The sequence below is a fragment of the Mesoplodon densirostris genome, chromosome 13 (assembly GCF_025265405.1).
Source record: "Mesoplodon densirostris isolate mMesDen1 chromosome 13, mMesDen1 primary haplotype, whole genome shotgun sequence".
In the NCBI taxonomy this organism is placed as follows: domain Eukaryota; kingdom Metazoa; phylum Chordata; class Mammalia; order Artiodactyla; family Ziphiidae; genus Mesoplodon; species Mesoplodon densirostris.
This window is the reverse complement of record NC_082673.1, coordinates 22,054,265-22,076,784: the sequence shown is the minus strand read 5'-3', so window position 1 is coordinate 22,076,784 and position 22,520 is coordinate 22,054,265. Positions and strand designations below refer to the sequence as shown.

General features: G+C 39.8%; 1 protein-coding gene across 2 annotated transcripts in view; it reads right to left on the bottom strand.

Annotated features, from left to right (window-relative positions):
- PKIA (cAMP-dependent protein kinase inhibitor alpha) overlaps positions 1-11,480 on the bottom strand; it is a 99,812-nt gene extending 88,332 nt beyond the window's left edge. For both annotated transcript variants that reach the window (XM_060116347.1, XM_060116349.1), the window contains exon 1: positions 11,337-11,480. The gene's annotated coding sequence lies outside the window, so the exon portion shown is untranslated. The remainder of the gene's footprint in view (positions 1-11,336) is intronic.
- Between the last annotated feature and the right edge of the window lie 11,040 nt (positions 11,481-22,520).

Here is a 22,520-nt window from a genome sequence, read left to right as displayed (position 1 = left end):
GGTTTGATTAGACAGCAATAAAGACAAAAGTAAATAGGAGAAATGTTTATTAATAGGTCTCTCCATCCCTAGCAACCAAAGAAAAGGCATACCTTAAAATTTTGTTGTGAAATGTCTAGGGTTTGTCTGTCTGGGTTCTTGCAACCCTTCACCTTTAAGTAGCTTTTCAAAAATATGTTATAAACATGTTGCTTCATCCTTGCCCTTTTAGCCTGTTAATGTCTAATTTAAGTAAAGCAGGATGCAATCCCCAGCAAGTTATCTGTTTCTCCTTTCTTGGACCATGCAAATCAAAACAGTCTTCTTCTAAGGAGGGTAGTGAAAAGTTTTGCCAATCGTGTTCATACTTCAGCTATTCCAACATTTTTTTGTTTGTTTGTTTTTGCGGTACGCGGACCTCTCACTGCTGTAGCATCTCCCGTTGCAGAGCACAGGCTCCGGACGTGCAGGATCAGCGGTCATGGCTCACGGGCCCAGCCGCTCTGCGGCATGTGGGATCTTCCCAGACCGGGGCACAAACCCGTGTCCCCTGCACCAGCAGGTGGACTCCCAACCACTGCACCACTAGGGAAGCCCTCGAACATTCTTTAGTTTAGCTTAAATGAGACATTCTCAACTTTGGGCTTTAATTATTCTGTTTAAAAATAAATTTTAAAAGATACTCTAAAGAGAAACTAAAAAAACCCCAACAAAATAAAATATTTACCATAATGCAGGAACATAAATATGAACTAAAAATAGTTTTAGATGAAAAATTAATCTTTTTTATTTTAAAAATTAATCTAATTAAAATTTCAGATTAGGCTGGATAGAAATGATCCATTGCTGAAGCTTAAAAAAAAAAAAACCAGCTATAAATGTTACTAGTTTTCTACACTGTTGTTACAAGACTTGACTGACATCTGTGATGTACTCTGTAATATTTTTGAAATGATGAAATGTGTGATCCAGAGACTTGAAATATTTCAATACTTGTGTATAGGAATTTTCTTCCATGAACTAGAAATGAAAAAAGTGAGAATGTTTCCTTGCTCAAATCACATTAAATGGATTCCCTTATAATACTTGCATTCATTTTTAAGATAGTCATAAATGAATGGTTACATAAAATACAGGAATACTATCTGTTGAAGAAGTTTATGGTTTTTATAGTCAATGTATGTATCCAAATTATAAATGTTTCTGCATAATCTCTCACCCAACAATACCATTCCATGCCACTCCAAGAATTCTTCCACCATAAAAGCTCCAGCACATAAAGACATGAACCTCTATGTCCATTACCACATCTCTTGAAACCATAAAACTGTTTGGAACTTAATAAATGTTTATCAATGTGTTTTGACTGAATGAAATTATGGCTCACTCATAGTACACATTACTGGGCATCTACTAAAGATAATATGGTAGTGATATATGCTAGATATCATTAATATAATAGAAACACAATGTACTAAAAGTGTTTTGCAACTAAAAATCACTATACATTGTATGGCTTTAAAAAGGAATGAAATGCTGATACATTCTATAACATGGATGGACTCTGAAAACATTATGTTAAGTGAAAGAAGCCAGACACAAAAAGACAAATATTGTATGATTCCACTTATATGAGGTAGTTTGAATAGGCAAATTATAAACCCAGAAAATAGAATAGAGTTAACCAGAGGCTAAGGGGAGGGGAGAAATAAGGGGTTATTGTTTAGTGGGTACAGTTTCTGTTTGGGATAATAAGAAAGGTCTTAAAATGGATAATGGTAATGGTTACTCAACATTGTGAATGTACTTAATACCAATAAATGATACACTTTAAAATGGTTAAAATGGTAAATTTTACATTATGGGACATTTTACCAAAATAAAAAATAAAAATATACTATAAAATAAAGTAAAAATTTACCTCATAATAGGCGTATTACGAAGTTTGCATAAAATTGCACTTATTTTAGGAGCTTATATGGTTATTATCATATTTGGGGACATGTAAAGAAAACAACAGCTTGAGCTTCCCTGGTGGCGCAGTGGTTGGGAGTCCGCCTGCTGATGCAGGGGATACGGTTTCGTGCCCCGGTCCGGGAAGATCCCACATGCCGTGGAGCGCCTCGACCCGTGAGCCTTGGCCGCTGAGCCTGCGTGTCCGGAGCCTGTACTCAGCAACGGGAGAGGCCACAGCAGTGAGAGGCCCGAGTACCGCAAAAAAAAAAAAAAAAAGAAAGAAAGAAAGAAAGAAAGCAACAGCTTAAGTAGTCCTCTTGAGTTCTTTCTCTCCATCTTTCCAACCTGGGTTTTCCTAGATTAATGGTTTTGTCACGCCTCTCTTTGAATACTAGCATCAGTAGGAATGCTAGCTAGTACTGGTTTCCTTAAGTATCAGCTAAAAATTTTAATGTATTTTTATGCTGGTAATTGTTTTAGAACCTGGGAGGGATATTGTTTTCTTAACTTGGCAAAAGCAAATATATTACTGTAGACAGCATTACTAGAAAGAAATAGTAACTTTGAAGTAGACATATGTCCATCCTAAGAAAACTGAATATATTTCAAAGTAGACCACACCACTCAACTGCTGGCAATGTTCTTCTACATACTTGGCAGTATAGTACTCTAAGTCTGAGAACTGTTTCATTTGTAAAAATGGTTTTTATTGGAAAACCCTGAATAAATCATTTGGAATGTGTAACGTTTAGAGCTCCTTCTGGGATTCCTTTTCCATGAATCAAGGTTCTTTGATTCACTATTCTCCTTGGCACTTGTTTCCTAGTCATCTCAGCAGCCTTTGTGCCATTGCTAATGAAGAGCTCCCATTTTAGGTCCTAAAGCAGGGAGAACAATAAAAGGAGGACCTCATTTCAAGTACCAGAAATGTCTGGGCTATAAAGGACACACATATTGTCAAAGTAAGCCCAGAGTGGGGTAACATCACCAAGGTCATTCCTGGCTCCACGCCCCGCCCCCAGAAGGAACAACTAACAATTATTTGGAAACAGGACACTATTTGAGAGAATCCTAGAACATGGAGGCGAGGCTGAAGCACCCCTGTGCACCACAGAGACCAAGACAGACTGCATTAGAAGGGTGAGAGAAGGAGCTACACGTTGACCACATTGCCCCTCCCCCAGGCCAGTGGAGCACCATGGGTGAGGTCTCCCCTGAACCTCTGGTTCCTCCAGTAGGAGAAGAGAACTGGGGGACAGCAAGCACCACCACTAGCATTGGGGTTTCTTTGTGGGAGCCACTGCTCTAATCTATTCCACTGGGATTGCAGGGAAATTTCCAGGGTTTGACCAGTAAAAGTTGGACTGGTCATGAAGGGGGAAGGGGCATGCAACAGCCAGCACATAGATTGTGACAGATGGAATTCATACCTGCAGTGCCCAAGTAGTGATCACAACTGGCATCTTTGCTTATCTACAGAGCCAGCTTGGCGGGGCACTACAACCAGGGAACTCAGCAGGGTACAGATCCACCTGATACGCATCTGGCCCTTAAGCCTGGTTTGCCCATACCCAGGGAAAGAGCAGAGTCACAGCCCACCCACTGTGGAGAGTGTCTTCTGGCCATCTGACCAAAAGGGCTGGCAGTAATTCCTGGAAGCTATTTGGCCCGGTCATGCTCCAGCCAAGAGGCAGGCAGCCAGAGCTCATCACTGGCTCTGGTACAAAGCAGAGCCAGTACCAGGTGTGGAGGGATCCTGTACCATGCACAGGCAGGGAGATTAATTCATATCCAAGGCTGAGAGTAGATCCCAGCTCCTCCCAACTGAGGAGGCTGTTTGAGAAATTAAGAGTAGCCTTGAGTGGCCCCTCCTCATCCCACCCAGGCAAAGGAACTGGGACTAGCCCCATCCCATCTGCTGTGGAGAGTGTCTTCCTGGCCCATCTGACTAGAAGGATTGGTGACAACTCCTAGAAACTGTGTGGCCCAGCAGTGCTCAAGCCTAGAGAAGGGTAGGCAGAGCTGATAGTCTGCAAAGCAAAGCCAGTGGCCTTGTTCAGCCACAGAACGTGGGGTGTAGATCAGCTTGAGTTAAGACAACAAAGAGCTTTACTGGCTTTAGAGCTGCTTCTCCTGTTGCACCCAGGCAGGAAATCTAATTCATAGCCCTACTCATCACTGAATACAGCCTTCAGCATGTCCAACTGGGGAACCTAACCAGAGAACATGGGAAGCTGTACAGCCCATTAAACAGCCCTAGATACAGTGGTACTTGAATAGACAGCACAGCCTGTGGCCTCCCTCATCTGCAGGGCAAAACCAGTGTCCTCACCTGACCAGGGAATTAAGTGCACAATCTGGCCTGATTTGGGTTCCCAAGCAATGAACTATACAGGCTCTGGGTCCTGTCCAGAACCAGGTCCTATACAGGCTCTGATTCTCTGCCAGGAAACGAATTCATAGCTCCATCTACTACTACTACTGAATATAATACCAAGTAAAGTCTGGAGGAAGAGCCCAATTACTCAAATATGCAGATACCAATGTAAGGAATCAAGGATCACAAAAATTAGGCAAATATGACACCACCAAAGGATAGTAATAAAACTCCAATAACTGACCTTAAACAAATGAAGATCTATGAACTGTCAAAGAATTAAGAATAATCCTCCTAAGGAAGTTTAGTGAACTACAAGAAAGCACAGACAACTAAGTGAAATTAGGAAAACAATGCATGAACAAGACAAGAAGTTTGACAAGGAAATAGCAATATCAAAAAAACAGGAACACTAGATTTTAAAAATACAATAACTGAACTGAAGAATTCAATAGAAAGTTTCAAAGGTAGATTTGACTATGCAGAAGAAAGAATCAACAAACTGGAGAATAGGACATTAGAAATTACCCAGTGAAAGTAACAAAAAGGAAAAGAATAAAAAGAGTGAAGAAAGCCTATGGAAATTATGGGACACAATAAAGTAAACAATGTTCATGTTATGGGAATTCCAGAAGAAGAAAAGAGAGAGAGAAAGGGAAAAAAAAAGTATATTTAAAGCAATAATGGATGAAACCTTCCCAAACCTAGGATGAGAAATGGACATCCAGATCCATGAAGCCCAAACAAGCCCAAATAGGTTGAACTCAAATAGGGCTACACTGAGACACATTGCAATTAAATCATCAAAAACAAAGAAAGAATTTTAAGACCAGCAAGAGAAAAGAGAGAAGTTACATACAAGGGAACCCTGGGATAATTGGATATTCACATGTAAAAGAATGAAATTGGACCAATATCTTACACTACTCACAAAACTAACTTGAATTGGATTAAAGACTCAAATGTAAGACCTGAAACTATGCAACTGCCAGAAGAAAACATAGGAATAAAGCTCATTACATGGGTTTGGTAATGACTTTTTGGATATGACACTTAAAACACAAATGACAAAATAAAATATAAACAAATGGAACTACATCAAACTAAAAAGCTTCTGCACAGCAAAGAAAAACAAAAACAAAAACAAATCAACAAAATGATTGAAAAGGCAACCTATAGAATGGGAAAAATATTTGTAAACCATATATCTGATAAGGGTTAATATCCAAAATAAATTAAAAATTCATACAAATCAATAGCAAAAAAAAAAATACCCAATTAAAAAATGAACAAAGGACCTGAATAGACATTTCTCCAAAGAAGACACACAAAAAGCCAACAGGTACATGAAAAGATGCTCAATACCACTAGTCATTAGGGAAATGCACATTAAAACCACACTGAGATATTACCTCACACCTGTTAGAACAATCATCCTCAAAAAGTCAAGAGATAACAAATGCTCATGAGGATGTGGAGAAAAGGGAACCCTTGTGCTGTTGGTGGGATTGTAAATTGGTAAAGCCAGTATGGAAAACAGTATGAAGGGTCCTCAAAAATTAAGACTAGAACTACATATATCTAGCAACTCCACTTCTGGGAATATATCCAAAGAAAATGAAAACACTAACTCAAAAAGGTATCTGCACCCCCATGTTCATAGCAGCATTATTTATAATAGCCAAGACATGGAAACAACCTAAGGGCCCATTGATGGACAAATGGGTAAAGAGGTTGTTTTATATATTTATAGATATATACATATCATATGTATATACACACACACACACACACTGAAATATTATTCATCTATAAGAAAACAAAGAAATGCTACCATGTGAGACAACAGAAATGGACCTTGAAGGCTTTATGCTAAGTTAAATAAGTCAGAGAAAGAAAGACAAACACTATATAATCTCACTTATATGTGGAACCTAAAAGAAAAAAAAGAAAACAATCATAGAAAAAGAGATCAGACCTGTGGTTACAGGAGACAGAGGGTCAGGGGAGGGGAAATTGGAGGAAGATGGTCAAAGGTACAAGCTTCCAATTGTAAGATAAATACATACTATGGACATAATGTACAACATGATGACTATAGCGAACACTGATGTGTGGTATATAGAAAAATCGTTAAGAATAAATTCTAAGCATTCTCTTCACAAAAAAGTATTATTTGATCTCATTTATATAAATGTGTATGTTTGTGTGAGAGAGAAGGACAGAATACAAAAATGCAAAAAGAAAAGTTGTAAAGTACGAAGCTGCTTAGGTTTATATCTCAGTCTATAACAGATAACAATTTGTTTAATTTTAATAGGTACAAAAATAAATATTAAGCATAGAACAAGCAAAAAGAAAAACTGAGCCCAGTGTAGATGTCCTTAAAGCATTTGCAAAGGAGGGCTTTATCAGGTCCGTAAACACCTGCAATTACAGGCAAAATTCTATGTGTGTGTGCTGTGTATGTACTTGGGGAGTGGATGTATAGCCTTTATTGAATTATTAAAGGGGATGTTAAGACCCAAAAATTTAAAAAGCACTGGAAACCCTGATCACAAAACAATTTTAAACTCTTCTGATTATGTTTTTATAGTTTTCCTTCACTTGTTAACACTTCAAAGAACAGCATGTTAATGTGGAAAGAATCTCTGCCATTTAGGTGAGATCTCTGAGTCTCAGTGTAAAATTAGCATATGGTAGAAAGATGAAATTATATACCATAGATGCAAGTACCTAGCAGAGTGCTTTAAAACTAGTACTTATTTATGCAAGACATCTTCCCCTGCTTACTTGTTTTCGGTAGAATGAAAGCATACTGAAAGCTGGTACAATTTCTTCTTTAAAGTTTTGTTTGATAATGCTTATTATGCTTTTTGATACGGATGAGCCAATATCCACTTAAGGGCATGTAAGCTCACAGTAACTTTTGTTGAATATAACTGAATGTACTTTCACTATATTATTATATAGGGATTTTAAACTAAAATGTATTGCACACAGTATTTAGAGCCTAACTTGGATACTAGAGTAGGTGGATATACACCCCTGGAAAATACTAGCTAATTTCTTCACTAAAATCAAATTGCTGAACATCTACTTTGTATATACAGAGCTAGGCACTGTATTATGAGTTGCAGGTAATAAAAAGTTGTTAGTCAAAGACTCTGCTCTCTATGGTTATTTTAGAACAGCAAATCATGTTCAAACTAAAGGATAGACCAAAATAGAAAGTGCCATAGGGATTCAGACAAGGGAGAAACACATCTGAAATGAGAAGGAAGGTGGGTATGGGGAAGGGTTCATGGAAGAGGCAATGTATGATGTGAGCAAGGTTTCAACGTGTAGCAGGGTGAGTGAAAGGAACAAATGAAGACATATAGTCGTGATACCATGAGGCACAAAGTAGAACTAAATATCACTTTTTCTAGGCTGGTCATGAAGTAATTTAAGGGGATTAGTGAGAAACTAGCTAAAGAGACATCTCTTTATATATTACTTATTATTAATATTTTTGAACACAATTATTTAATTAAAAAAAAGAACAATATAGGGATAGGAGATTAGGAGGTACAAACTATTATTATAAAATGAGCTATAAGGATATATTGCATAGCACAGAAAATATAGCCAATATTTTATAATAACTATAAATGGAGTATAACCTTTAAAAATTGTGAGTCACTATATTTTACACTTGTAACGTATATAATATTACACATCAACTATACTTCAATTAAAAATGCTATTTTAGGGGGCCTCCCTGGTGGCGCAAGTGGTTGAGAGTCCGCCTGCCGATGCAGGGGATACGGGTTCGTACCCCGGTCTGGGAGGATCCCATGTGCCGCGGAGCGGCTGGGCCCGTGAGCCATGGCCGCTGGGCCTGCGCGTCCGGAGCCTGCGCGTCCGGAGCCTGCGCGTCCGGAGCCTGTGCTCCGCAACGGGGGAGGCCACAACGGTGAGAGGCCCGCATACCGCAAAAAAAAAAAAAAAATGCTATTTTAGTGAATAAAACACTAAGCAGTAAAATTTTTTAAAAATAACTTAGAAGAGAACTTAAAAATAAAGACATAAAGAACAGGTTGAAACAGCGCAGAAATCTGGCAATTAAGAGGCCATTGATAACTTTCAAAATAGCACTTTTTCTACCCATTCTCAGTGCAGGCAAAGCCTTATTAATCCTACTATTTCTTTTTCTGTTTTTCAAAATCTCAGGATAAGTCTATTTCAATTGTAGCTAATGGCAGTAATGCAGCACCAGAAAATGCCTTTTGTAAGGAGAGGGCAACTTTGAATCCTAAATCGGTACTCAAGTCTTAAATTACTGATAACACTGACCACCCATCAGACTAACTGTTTTTTTTATGTGATTGGCAAGCAACAGATTGATTTCAATTCTATCTTGTCAAATCTACAAAAAAGTTCCTACAGTTCATTTAGCATCTAATAGCGTACATCCTTCTATTTGGTATTACTCCTCCTTAACACCGGGCAATTAATTTTTCCTTTCTCTAGGAAACGTTTTTAACAAAGGAAATAAAGTCATAAATCAGTTTCGGTTAGGAAATCATACAACTATTTCTACCTAGGGCTTTGAATTTAGAAACTTTCCTCAGAAATTGTTTAAATATAACGAAGTCCAAATTCAGAAATACCTTAAATCTAATTTTCTTAGGTGCACTAAAATAACAAATTATATTTTCTATCTTGTTTTCTTTCTTCCCCAGAAGGTTTCTCCAACCCTAATCCATAACTTAATGCATTCATCTCACCTATAAAATCACTGGCAGGTATGAGGCCAGTCCCCTAATCCTGACCCATTTCTTGCCAAAGAATTCAGTTTCTTCAGAAACCAAGTAACAGACATTTCAATTTCTAACCATCATTAGCATATTTTCATGTACTAATACTCAACATAAAAACACCTTTTAAAATTACAGAAATTTTTACTGTACTTAAGATCAATTGCACTAACCTTTATTTCATAAACCTTGGGCTACTTTATTAACAATGAATTATTATTTTAATATGTTTTTCACTTATTATTTGGAATAATTATTCATATAATTAAATATTTTACAATTAGGTAAGAAAGGTGGAAAATAGTTTTGCTATTCTTGTTCTTTGTTCTCTCTTCTACTTGGTGTGCCTGAGTCAAAATTTTAGAATATTGAAAATTTAATATTTCAAACCCAAACCACATTTAAAAATAATAATAACAACAAGCCAAAAAAATTTCGGTCCAGAGGTTTGCATGGTCCGGGGAACAGTTCCTTGAGTGGGCCATTCATTTGGGATTTGCCAACCCCCTCCACTCCTTCTGCCTCCTATACTGAAGATAGAGACAAAGAAACCAACTCAAATCTTTCCAAGGTGTACTTATAAATAGAGAATATGTAATCAGAAAAACAATAACGATATATAATAGAAGTAACATGATTTTTCAGAACCAGTATCTTGTTCTAAAAGCAATATTTAAAAAAGAAGATAAGAAGGTTAGCTATAAACCCTGGCCCTCTTTTTCATTGATCTCCTATTTTAATTTGTTAAAATAAAATCCATGGCCTTTTGAGTCAAACTGTCTCTTTAATTTCAGATTTAAAGATAACAAATCTCTTTTTAAATGGAATATTGGCACATAGACACCACACAGTCTGGCTTATTGCAACTGTTCTCTGTTGGTGAAGTGGCACATTTGCAATCCCCACCATAGCAATCTTCAACATTTCACAGAATAGCATTCAACTGTACATCCCTAGGTGGGCAACAAGAATGGGCACTTGAGCTCAGCAGCAAGGCTTTTGTGGGGAAATCCTAGGTCAGAACCCCTAAAAGGGGAGACTAACTTGAGGATGCCCAAAGAACCTGAGGTTTACCTTGGCCACCTCCCCTGGCTTTCTGACTGCCTGTGGGAAAAGCCTCTCTGGAAACTCTTGAGGTTATTGGGGGAATCCTAGGACAAACACACTGCTTGCTTTTGCAGGAGGACTTGCCCCATATCCTACCCAGCTAGGTGTCTCAAAACCTAGCTGGACTAAAAAAGCTTCAAGAAAAACGGGATAGACTGACATTTGCATTTCTACTTCCACCTATTCTTATGCACATGGAGCAAAATATGTGGGTATAGCCCTCTTTCTCACACCCCAACAGATTCTGCTGTCCTCGAAACCCATCTGGTAGCTGCAGTGACTACAATGAAGGGAGTTATCGGAAACCATGTTGGTACTGGGCTTAAAGGCTTTTTCATGCCATGCATTTTGGGGAAGGACACAGATAATAGTCCAAACGTGGTATAAGGCAATGCCCTTTCTGGGTCCTTGAAAAATCAGTCACGGAACAGAGGTGGTGGACAGGAGCTGACAAGACCTGGCTTGTTAATGGGCACAGCATCCCCGGGGGCGGTGGGGGGGGGGAATCAATGAAATGATTGACAAGAGAAGATGGTAAATGAAGAGAGAAGTGGGGACAAGTGCTGCTCAACCCAAGCTGAACTCCAGGAGGTAAGTTTCTCCTCTAATTTGAGATTCTTTCTTAAGGTTCAGTATTAAAGTGGGTGTTTGACGTTGCAATGTGCAGACCCATTCTGATAACTGGAAAGGGAGAAGACTGAGGAAGGCAAAAGGAGAGAGAAGGTTTCAGATTACTTCTCCAGGCTGCTGACAAGAACCTGCTGCTCGCAAAGCAGAAATTAACCAAGCGAAGGTTGCAGGTAGCAACGTAAAAGTGCAACTCAAATTATTTTACATTCTGAATCCTCTTCAATATCTAAGCGAGTGTGGCACAGCAATGGTTGATTATTTTAAGATTACAGAGGTTGACCGCCTTCTTTGTTTGCCCAGTAACACCGCTCCTCCAATAATCTCAAGCACTTGGCTGATTAACATTTCAATTCCAGTTGTTGCTTCCCATTGCAGAAGGCGGCAGGGATATTCCCCTTCTTCCCTCTGTATTACAAACCCCATTACTAACCAAGCAGAAAGCACCGCGCAGTGTGGCCGAGGCTAAGAATAGCCTGGCTGCTTACCTTCTCCGGAGGGATCGAATCAGCGCATGTCCCCGGCGCCGGCTGCCCCGGGGCCGCAGTGCCGCCGCGCCGGGTCTGTGCGTGGTCAGGTCGGCCGGCCCCCACCCCACCTGCCAGCTGCAGCAGCTGCTCCCGCCGCCGAGCTCCGGCCGCATGAAGTCATCCCCCGCGCCGGGCCGGATCGCCACATTCCGCGCCAGCCGCGGGGGGAGAGGGACCTCTCCCGGCTGCGGGGACCGGCTCCTGGAAAGTGCGCTCAACGATCGCTACACTTCCCGGTTGTAGGGTTATTTTCTAGGAATGCTTTTACAGAAGAAGCGTCGCCGGCTGGTGGACCGAGAGAGAAGAGCCAGAGTGACTTTCTCTGCAGAGCGCCTTTCCTCTGAGCGCTCCCCTGTCACTCCCGCGGCATGGACAGCTCCATTCTGCTGTGTGGGTTTTCCACCCTCTTCATCTTCCTTATCTGTATTGTTCATTTCGCTGAATTTGAGAGTGGGCTTAGCTTTTAAGATATCATTCAAACACTCAGAAAATATTTTAAATTGGCGACTAGTTTTTCTAAGCCCCTTGTAGCAAGCTCCACTTTCCCCCAACACACACACACACACACAGTTACTCGCACGTACACACCCAGCCAAACCACTCACAATTATGAAAGCTGGGTCCTCTCGCCCTCTTGCCTACGTAATGGAACAGGAAACTCCCAAAGGAGTGGGGAAGTAGGACCGGCTAGCGAAAGCACTCGAGGAAAGAGAGAGGGGTCTCCCCAAGATTTTGTTGCTGTTTAGTGGTGTCCTTAGTGGACAGATGTTCCCCCTCTAACCCCCTGACCCCGCCCCAAGTGGAATGGCTGGTCTGGTGACAGCTGTAACATTTGGAAACAAAGAAGCTGAAGACACATGAACAGATGGCTGCATCTCTTTCTTTCCCGAAGGATTTATCAGAATTGGCTTTAGGAATAATATTAGCATATACGTATATAATAAGCCCTTTCCTTCTCTCTTTAAATCGGCACCAGCTATTAACAGGTTTCTCTCTCTCTCTCATCTTCCTCCCTCCCTCCTTCCCTCCCCCCCTCTCCTAAGCTGACCAGATCATCAGTTTCCGGACTTAAGGGGGAAAAAAAGCCAAGGATGTGCTCTCTTTACAGCTGAACCAGGGTTTATTTTCCCAGTGTTGAGCCATCCCCAAGTAGAGAGGCTCTTTGACACTAGAGTTCTCTGTGAGTGAACTTCTCACATTCAGCTTGCTTTTGGAATTGCCCATCACTAGGTCCAGGCCAGTTTTATCCTTGGATTTGTCCAGCAACCTAAACAGTATAATTGCACAAGGCCAAGGCAGTACTTTTAATCTAGGAAGAGTTCCCAACTCTCTGTTTAGCAGTTCCAAAATTAGGAGGTAGTGTTAGCAAACAGTTTCAACAAGGCTCAGTAAGAATTCTTGACCCTAGAATGCGGGCTTTTTAAAAGCTGGGACAACCTAATTCATCTCTCTGAGTTTCACTTTCATAAAAGTAGACCTCACCAAAGAGCAGGGAATTCTTAATATGTATCAAAGTGTATGTGGAATCTGGATGGGAATATTACATCTTTAATTTCACTAACCTCTAACTGGAATTTAGTATTTAGCATTTCCTTTAAATCTAAATGCAGACAACAAACCACAATAATATTAGGAGTACCTGTGACTATATCACCAGCAGATGTCACAGACAATTTCCTACGGCAGTTTTTATAGATATCTCAAAGTATCACTTCTCTGATGTTACAATCAAATCATCATTACCTTTTTTGTTTTATCTAATAGACTATATATATTTTAGAATGGTTTTAGATATACAGAAAAATTAAGGGGATAATACAGAGTTCTTATATATCTCATTCCCAATTTCCTCTATTATTGACACCATACACTAGTGTGGTACCTTTTTTTACAATTAATGAGTCAATATTAATACAATAATATTAACCAGAGTCTGTACGTTATTCAGATTTCCTTGGCTTTTGCCTAGTGTCCTTAATTCTGTTTCAGGCTTCCATCCAGGACACCATATTACATTTAGTTATCAAGTCCCCTTAGGCTCCTCTGGGCTGTGGTAGTTTCTCAGGCTTTTCTTGTTTTTGATAACCTTGACAGTTTTTTTTTTCATTTATTTATTTTATTTATTTATTTTTGGTCGTGTTGGTTGTTTGTTGCTGTGCGCGGGCTTTCTCTAGTTGCGGAGAGCGGGGGCTACTCTTTGTTGCAGTGCGCAGACCTCTCATTTCAGTGGCCTCTCTCATTGTGGAGCACGGGCTGTAGGTGCGTGGGCCTCCGTACTTGCAGCACATGGGCTCAGTAGTTGTGGCTCACAGGCTCTAGAGCGCAGGCTCAGTAGTTGTGGTGCACGGGCTTAGTTGCTCCCTGGCATGTGGGATCTTCCCAGGCCAGGGCTCGAACCCATGTCCCCTGCATTGACAGGCGGAGTCTCATCCACTGCGCCACCAGGGAAGCCCCAACCTTGACAGTTTTGAGGAGCAGTGATCAAGTGTTTTGTAGCATACCTCACTAATGTAATCTGTCCAATGCTTTTCTCATGGTAAGACTGGGATTATGGTTTATTGGGAGGACAACTAGATAAAGTGCCTTTTTTATAACATCATATCAAGGGTACATGCTATCAATGTGATTTGACTGTTGATGTTGACCTTGATAACCTGGCTGAGGTAGTGTCTCAGATTTCTCCACTGTAAAGTTACTCCTCCACCCCTCCCACACTACACTTGCTGGAAGAAAGTCACTATGTGAAGCACAAACCCAAAGAGTGGAGAGTTATGATCCACCTCCTTGAGGACAGAGTATGTACATAAAGTATTTGGAATTCTTCTGCACAGATTTGTCTATTTTCCCCTAAATATTAATTTATTCAATTATTGATGTTTATTTATATCAGTATAGACTCATGGATATCTATTTTATCCTTTGGGTTATAATCCAATACTACTTTATTTTGTTGTTTGAATTGTTCCAGCTTTGGCCATTGGGAGCTTTTGCTTTTGGCACCTGTGCTTCTTTGACATACTCCCTTTGGGGTGTGTGAGTTTGTGTGTGTGTGTGTATCTGTGTGTATATGTGTTTAGCATGCATGTTTATGTGTGTGTTTAACACTTTCTGACTTTCTGGTACCACAAGATGCTCCAGGCTCATTTTGTGTATTTCCTGCCCCAGTCCTAGAATCAGTCATTTCTCTGAGGGACCCTGATTCCTTTTATTGGAGAGTAGTAATAGAAACCAAGATCTGGACTCTAGATGTGCTGTTGCTAATGGGGTATTATTTGATTAGGCTCTCTTAACTGAGAGAACAAAGAAATATATATGTATACTAACCCATGTATATACACATATCAGTAAATATTTCTATATATGACTATCTATATCTATATTGAGCTGAGTGTATACTGATGTCTGCAACTATAATCCATTAATGCTGATATTATTTTAGCTTCCTCCTCTTGTTTATCTGTAAATTCATACTTCAATATTGAGAAATGTGGCTACCACCATCCACCATCTATTTATTTAATTGTTCAATTTCAGTACACATGTATCAGAATTGTTAACCCATCACCCCAACATCACTATTTTTAAGTATAGTAGTTAACAGAGTCTCTGTTATATCTTGTTATTTAATGAGTTTAAATACCCATTCATTTCTATATCACAAATTTGGTTTTTAAAATATTCTAATGACTGCATTTAAAACATAGTAACTAGTTTCTTTTGAGATTCTATATATTATATTTTATGAATTTAAAAGTGTTATTTTAAGACTATTTAAATGGGCTACACATATTGTCAAAGGGATCCACAGTAAAAAGAAGGTTAGGATCTCAACCTCACAAAGATTATTGTCAGTTTATAATGAGATGATGTGAAATTGTCTGGTGCAAATGTTGGGAGCTCATGCTTGATAAGTGTTAGCTTTGTCCACTTGAGCAGGCTTCTTTCTCCTTTAAAGTTCTAAATACCTTGGAAGAGAGAACATGCTAAACCTTATGGTTAATAATTTATAATGTAGTGGAAGGATTTGCTAGGTATCAGTGTTGGAAGTAAAGGTCCATATAAGGTTGACGGAGGATGAGAAGAAGACAAGGATGACCCTGAAGGTCAGGGGTTTTGTAGTTGAACAGACTGGGGATTGGATCCTTCCATTCACAGCCTGACTTTGTCTCATTTTTGAAATAAGGAGAAGAATGGCTATTACACAGGCTTGTCCTTAAGAGTGAAAGTAGATGTTTAATCTTTTCTTTCAATTTGTTTGAGACAGTGGGGATTAAGTGTGGCGATTTGGGACAGTTACATAACATATTGGATTGTCCTTCCTTGTATAGTTTTCACTCCGTGAAGCCAGACTCACTGGAGGTATAGATAGTTTCTCATGATAATTCAGGCTCCTTCATCCATGAAATTACTCTTGCCAGGTGCTTTTTACTCATAGAAGACAATCAGTGTTGATGGTGCTTAGGAAAAAACAAAAATTAAAGATATCAAATAGCAGGAATTAACTGCTTCAGATACTATACCATGGCGAGAGACATAGGGGGAAGAGAAAGAAAAAAAATGAAATGAGAAATGTCTTACGTCAACATGTACAGTTTGAATCTATCTGCTTGGAACTTGACATACACCAGTATGCCAGATAAGTTAATTTAATGAATAGTGGCTAGGGTGAGGTGAGATAGTTCAGTTTTTTAATCTATGACTTTTCATTGAACAGCTCCTTTTTAAAAAACAATCTTCGGATCATGACTTTGAGGTCTGCAGTAATTCCTTTCCGATATTCTGGAATTAGAGATCAAATGGCCTCATGATATCATGGGTCTCCACAAAGGACAATATGAAAACCTGAGCCAGAGGCCCTGGGTGCCTGAAGCTGTCAGCATTAGAACCACTCCTTTGGGTTAAGGAGTCCTTCCAGAAAGGACTCATTTAAATGCAAATATACTATCAAGAGGAGTAACCATGTATCCAGTATCTGATTAGCAGCCATTAACAATTTAGCAGAGATTAGCTTCTTAGATTTATTATGGAGAGGAGTTGTCAGGGTGATTTGGCCCAGGCATCTGTCATCCACTGACTGCCAGGTCTCCTGCCCTCTTCACTACATAGAGGTCTGCCTAAAGCTGGGAACTTAGTTTACTAGGAAAGAATTGGGCACTCACTGCATGACAATCAATATTGTTTTACATAATTTTGACTTATGAGAAAGGGTAGGAGGAGAATTTCTACAATAATAGTACCTTTGTGTGTGTGTGTGTGTGTGTGTGTGTGTGTGCGCGCGTGTGGTAGCTGCTCAGCTTAGGTTGATTAATCATACTCTACAGAAATCTTAAAATTTTATGATAAACATCTACCCTTTCAATGAGGCCAGAATGTATATCATGTAAAATATGCACAAATGTAGTCCAGGGATGACAAAGCTATAGTAATAGAAATAGAATTGCGTTCAAGTAATTATAGCTGGACTAAAAATTTCCTGCATTAATATGAAAGCATGGATACAAGAGTACAAGAAAATGATCATTCATATGAAGATTGATATTTCATATTGAATATCTGTAACAGAAATAGGAAAATGGAAGAAGGGAAATGACTACAAACAGAACAGTAACTGTTTCTTTAGACATCACTAAGAATTCACCTTGTTTTTACTGGTAAGGAGTTGACATATAATACCAGATCTATATAATACAGGTAGTATTCTATAATTGAAACTCTAGATTTAATTGCAAAATGTATGTTTACTTAAGTGAGATGCTTGGTAAATGGCATATGATACATTCAATAGTGTGGTGTAAGTAATTCTCAAATAAACCCTTTTTAAAAAAAATCATCATGTGAAAGTCATGAAATAAAACAATGTACTTAGGCATTGCTCTTCAAATTTTTAAACCTTACTTCCGGGGAAGATGGTGGAAGAGTAAGACACGGAGATCACCTTCCTCCCCACAGATACACCAGAAATACAGCTACATGTGGAACAACTCCTACAGAACACCTACTGAGTGCTGGAAGAAGACCTCAGGCCTCCCAAAAGGCAAGAAACTCCCCACGTACCTGGGTAGGGCAAAGCGGAGAGATTCCCGCACAGAGGATCGGTGCCGACCGGCACTCACCAGTGCGAGAGACTTGTCTGCTCGCGCACCGGGGCGGACGGCGCTGGAAGCTGAGGCTCGGGCTTCGGTCAGAGCACAGGGAGAGGACTGGGGCTGGCAGCGAGAACTCAGCCTGAAGGGGGCTAATGCACCACAGCTAGCCGGGAGGGAGTCCGGGAAAACTCTGGAGCTGCCAAAGAGGCAAGAGACTTTCTCTTCCCTCTTGGTTTCCTGGTGCATGAGGAGAGGGGATTAAGAGTGCTGCTTAATGGAGCTCCACAGACAGGCGCGAGCCGCGGCTGAAAGTGCGGAGCCCAGAGACGGGCGTGGGACGCTGGGGCTGCTGCTGCCGCCGCCACGAGGCCTGTGTGCAAGCGCAGGTCACTGTCCACGCCACCCTTCCGGGATCCTGTGCAGCCCGTCACTGCCGGGGTCACGGGATCCAGGGACGGCTTCCCTGGGAGAACGCACGGTGCGCCTTGGGCTTGTGCAACGTCAAGCTGGCCTCTGCCGCTGCAGGCTCGCCCCGCACTCCGTGCCCCTCCCTCCCGCCCGGCCTGAGTGAGCCAGAGTCCCCGAAGCGGCTGCTCCTTTAACCCTGTCCTGAGTGAAGAACAGACACCCTCTGACGACCTACATGCAGAGGCAGGGCCAAATCCAAAGCTGAGACCCGGGAGCTGTGAGAACAGGAAGAGAAAGGGAAATCTCTCCCAGCAGCCTCAGAAGCAGCGGATTAAAGCTCCACAATCAACTTGATGTACCCTGCATCTGTGGAATACATGAATAGACAACAAATCACCCCAAATTGAGGAGCCAGGAGTCAGTGCTGTGCCTCTGAGGTGGGAGAGCCAACTTCAGGACACTGGTCCACAAGAGACCTCCCAGCTCCACATAATATCAAACGGTGAAAATCTCCCAGAGATCTCCATCTCAACACCAGCACCCAGCTTCACTCAACGACCAGCAAGCTACAGTGGACACCCTATGCCAAACAACTAGCAAGACAGGAACACAATGGCACCCATTGGCAGAGAGGCTGCCTAAAATCATAAACAGTCCACAGACACCCCAAAACACACCACCAGACGTGGACGTGTCCACCAGAAAGACAAGATCCAGCCTCATCCACCACAACAAAGGCACTAGTCCCCTCCACCAGGAAGCCTACACAACCCACTAAACCAACCTTAGCCACTGGGGACAGACACCAAAAACAATGGGAATTACGAATCTGCAGCCTGCAAAAAGGAGACCCCAAACACAGTAACATAAGCAAAATGAGAAGACAGAAAAACACACAGCAGGAGAAGGAGCAAGATAAAAACCCACCAGACCTAACAAATGAAGAGGTAATAGGGAGTCTACCTGAAAAAGAATTCAGAATAATGATAGTAAAGATGATCCAAGATTCTATTTCCAAGATCCAAAATCTTGGAAATAGAATAGACAAAATGCAACAAACAGTTAACAAGGACCTGGAAGAACTAAAGATGAATCAAGCATTGATTAAAAACACAATAAATGAAATGAAAAATACTCTAGATGGGATCAATAGCAGAATAACTGAGGCAGAAGAATGGATAAGTGACTTGGATGATAAAATAGTGGAAATAACTGAGGCAGAGCAAAATACAGAAAAAAAGAATGAAAAGAACAGAGGACAGTCTCAGAGACCTCTGGGACAACATTAAATGCACCAACACTCGAATTATAGGGGTTCCAGAAGAAGAAGAGAAAAAGAAAGGGACTGAGAAAATATTTGAAGAGATTATAGTTGAAAACTTCCCTAATATAGGAAAGGAAATAGTTAAACAAGTCCAGAAGGCACAGAGAGTCCCATACAGAACAAATCCAAGGAGAAATAGGCCAAGACACATATTAATCAAACTGTCAAAAATTAAACACAAAGAAATCATATTAAAAGCAGCAAGGCAAAAACAACAAATAACACACAAGGGAATCCCCATCAGGTTAACAGCTGATCTCTCAGCAGAAACTCTACAAGCCAGAAGGGAGTGGCAGGACATAATTAAAGTGATGAAGGAGAAAAACCTGCAACCAAGATTACTCTACCCAGCAAGGATCTCATTCAGATTTGATGTAGAAATTAAAATGTTTACAGACAAGCAAAAGCTGAGAGAGTTCAGCACCACCAAACCAGCTATACAACAAATGCTAAAGGAACTTCTCTAGGCAAGAAACACAACAGAAGGAAAAGACCTACAATAACGAACCCAAAACAATTAAGAAAATGGGAATAGGAACATACATATCGATAATTACCTTAAATGTAAACGGACTAAATGCTCCCACCAAAAGACACAGATTGGCTGAATGGATACAAAAACGAGACCCATATGTATGCTGTCTACAAGAGACACACTTCAGACATAGAGACACATACAGACTGAAAGTAAGGGGATGGAAAAAGATATTCCATGCAATGGAAACCAAAAGAAAGCTGGAGTAGCAATTATCATATCAGACAAAATAGACTTTAAAATAAAGACTACTAGAAGAGACAAAGAAGGGCACTACATAATGATCAAGGGATCGATCCAAGAAGAAGATATAACAATTTTAAATATTTGTGCACCCAACATAGGAGCACCTTAATAATAAGGTAAATACTAACAGCCATAAAAGGAGAAATCGACAGTAACACACTCATAGTAGGGGAATTTAACACCCCACTTTCACCAATGGACAGATCATCCAAAATGAAAATAAATAAGGAAACACAAGCTTTAAATGATACATTAAACAAGATGGACTTAATTGATATTTACAGGGCATTCCACTCAAAAACAACAGAATACACATTTATCCCAAGTGCTCATGGAACATTCTCCAGGATAGATCATATCTTGGGTCACAAATCAAGCTTTGGTAAATTTAAGAAAATTGAAATTGTATCAAGTATGTTTTCTGACCACAATGCTATGAGACAAGATATCAATTACAGGAAAAGAGCTGTAAAAAATACAACCACATGGAGGCTAAACAATACACTACTTAATAACGAAGTGATCACTGAAGAAATCAAAAAGGAAATTAAAAAATACCTAGAAACAAATGACAATGGAGACACGATGACCCAAAACCTAAGGGAGGCAGCAAAAGCAGTTCTAAGAGGGAAGTTTATAGCAATACAATCCCACCTTAAGAAACAGGAAACATCTTGAATAAACAACCTAACCTTGCACCTAAAGCAATTAGAGAAAGAAGAACAAAAACATCCCAAAGTTAGCAGAAGGAAAGAAATCATAAAAATCAGATCAGAAATAAATGAAAAAGAAATGAAGGAAACAATAGCAAAGATCAATAAAACTAAAAGCTGGTTCTTTGAGAAGATAAACAAAATTGATAAACCATTAGCCAGAATCATCAAGAAAAAAAGGAGAAGACTCAAATCAATAGAATTAGAAATGAAAAAGGAGAAGTAACAACTGACACTGCAGAAATACAAAAGACCATGAGAGATTACTACAAGCAACTCTATGCCAATAAAATGGACAACCTGGAAGAAATGGATAAATTCTTAGAAATGCACAACCTGCCAAGACTGAATCAGGAAGAAATAGAAAATATGAACAGACCAATCACAAGCACTGAAATTGAAACTGTGATAAAAAATCTTCCAACAAACAAAAGCCCAGGACCAGAAGCCTTCACAGGCGAATTCTATCAAACATTTAGAGAAGAGCTAACACCTATTCTTCTCATACTCTTCCAAAATGTAGCACAGGGAGGAACACTCCCAAACTCATTCTACAAGGCCACCATCACCTTGATACCAAAACCAGATAAGGATGTCACAAAGAAAGGAAACTACAGGCCAATATCACTGATGAACATAGATGCAAAAATCCTCAACAAAATACTAGCAAACAGAATCCAACAGCACATTAAAAGGATCATACGCCATGATCAACTGGGGTTTATTCCAGGAATGCAAGGATTCTTCAATATATGCAAATCAATCAATGTGATACACCATATTAACAAATTGAAGGAGAAAAACCATATGATCATCTCAATAGATGCAGAGAAAGCTTTCGACAAAATTCAACACCCATTTATGATAAAAACCCTGCAGAAAGTAGGTATAGAGGGATCTTTCCTCAACATAATAAAGGCCATATATGACAAACCCACAGCCAGCATCGTCCTCAATGGTGAAAAACTGAAACCATTTCCACTAAGATCAGGAACAAGACAAGGTTGCCCACTCTCACCACTCTTATTCAACCTAGTTTTGGAAGTTTTAGCCACAGCAATCAGAGAAGAAAAGGAAATAAAAGGAATCCAAATCGGAAAAGAAGAAGTAAAGCTGTCACTGTTTGCAGGTGACATGTTACTATACATAGAGAATCCTAAAGATGCTACCAGAAAACTACTAGAGTTAATCAATGAATTTGGTAAAGTTGCAGGATACAAAATTAATGCACAGAAATCTCTGGCATTCCTATATACTAATGATGAAAAATCTGAAAGTGAAATCAAGGAAACACTCCCATTTACCATTGCAACAAAAAGAATAAAATATCTAGGAATAAACCTACCTAAGGAGACAAAAGACCTGTATGCAGAAAATTATAAGACACTGATGAAAGAAATTAAAGATGATACAAATAGATGGAGAGATATACCATGCTCTTGGATTGGAAGAATCAACATTGTGAAAATGACTCTACTACCCAAAGGAAGCTACAGATTCAATGCAATCCCTATCAAACTACCACTGGCATTTTTCACAGAACTAGAACAAAAAATTTCACAATTTGTATGGAAACACAGAAGACCCTGAATAGCCAAAACAATCTTGAGCATGAAAAATGGAGCTGGAGGAATCAGGCTCTCTGACTTCAGACTATACTACAAAGCTACAGTAATTAAGACAGTGTGGTACTGGCACAAAAACAGAAAGATAGATCAATGGAACAGGATAGAAAGCCCAGAGATAAACCCACGGACATATGGTCAACTTATCTTTGATAAAGGAGGCAGGAATGTACAGTGGAGAAAGGGCAGTCTCTTCAATAAGTGG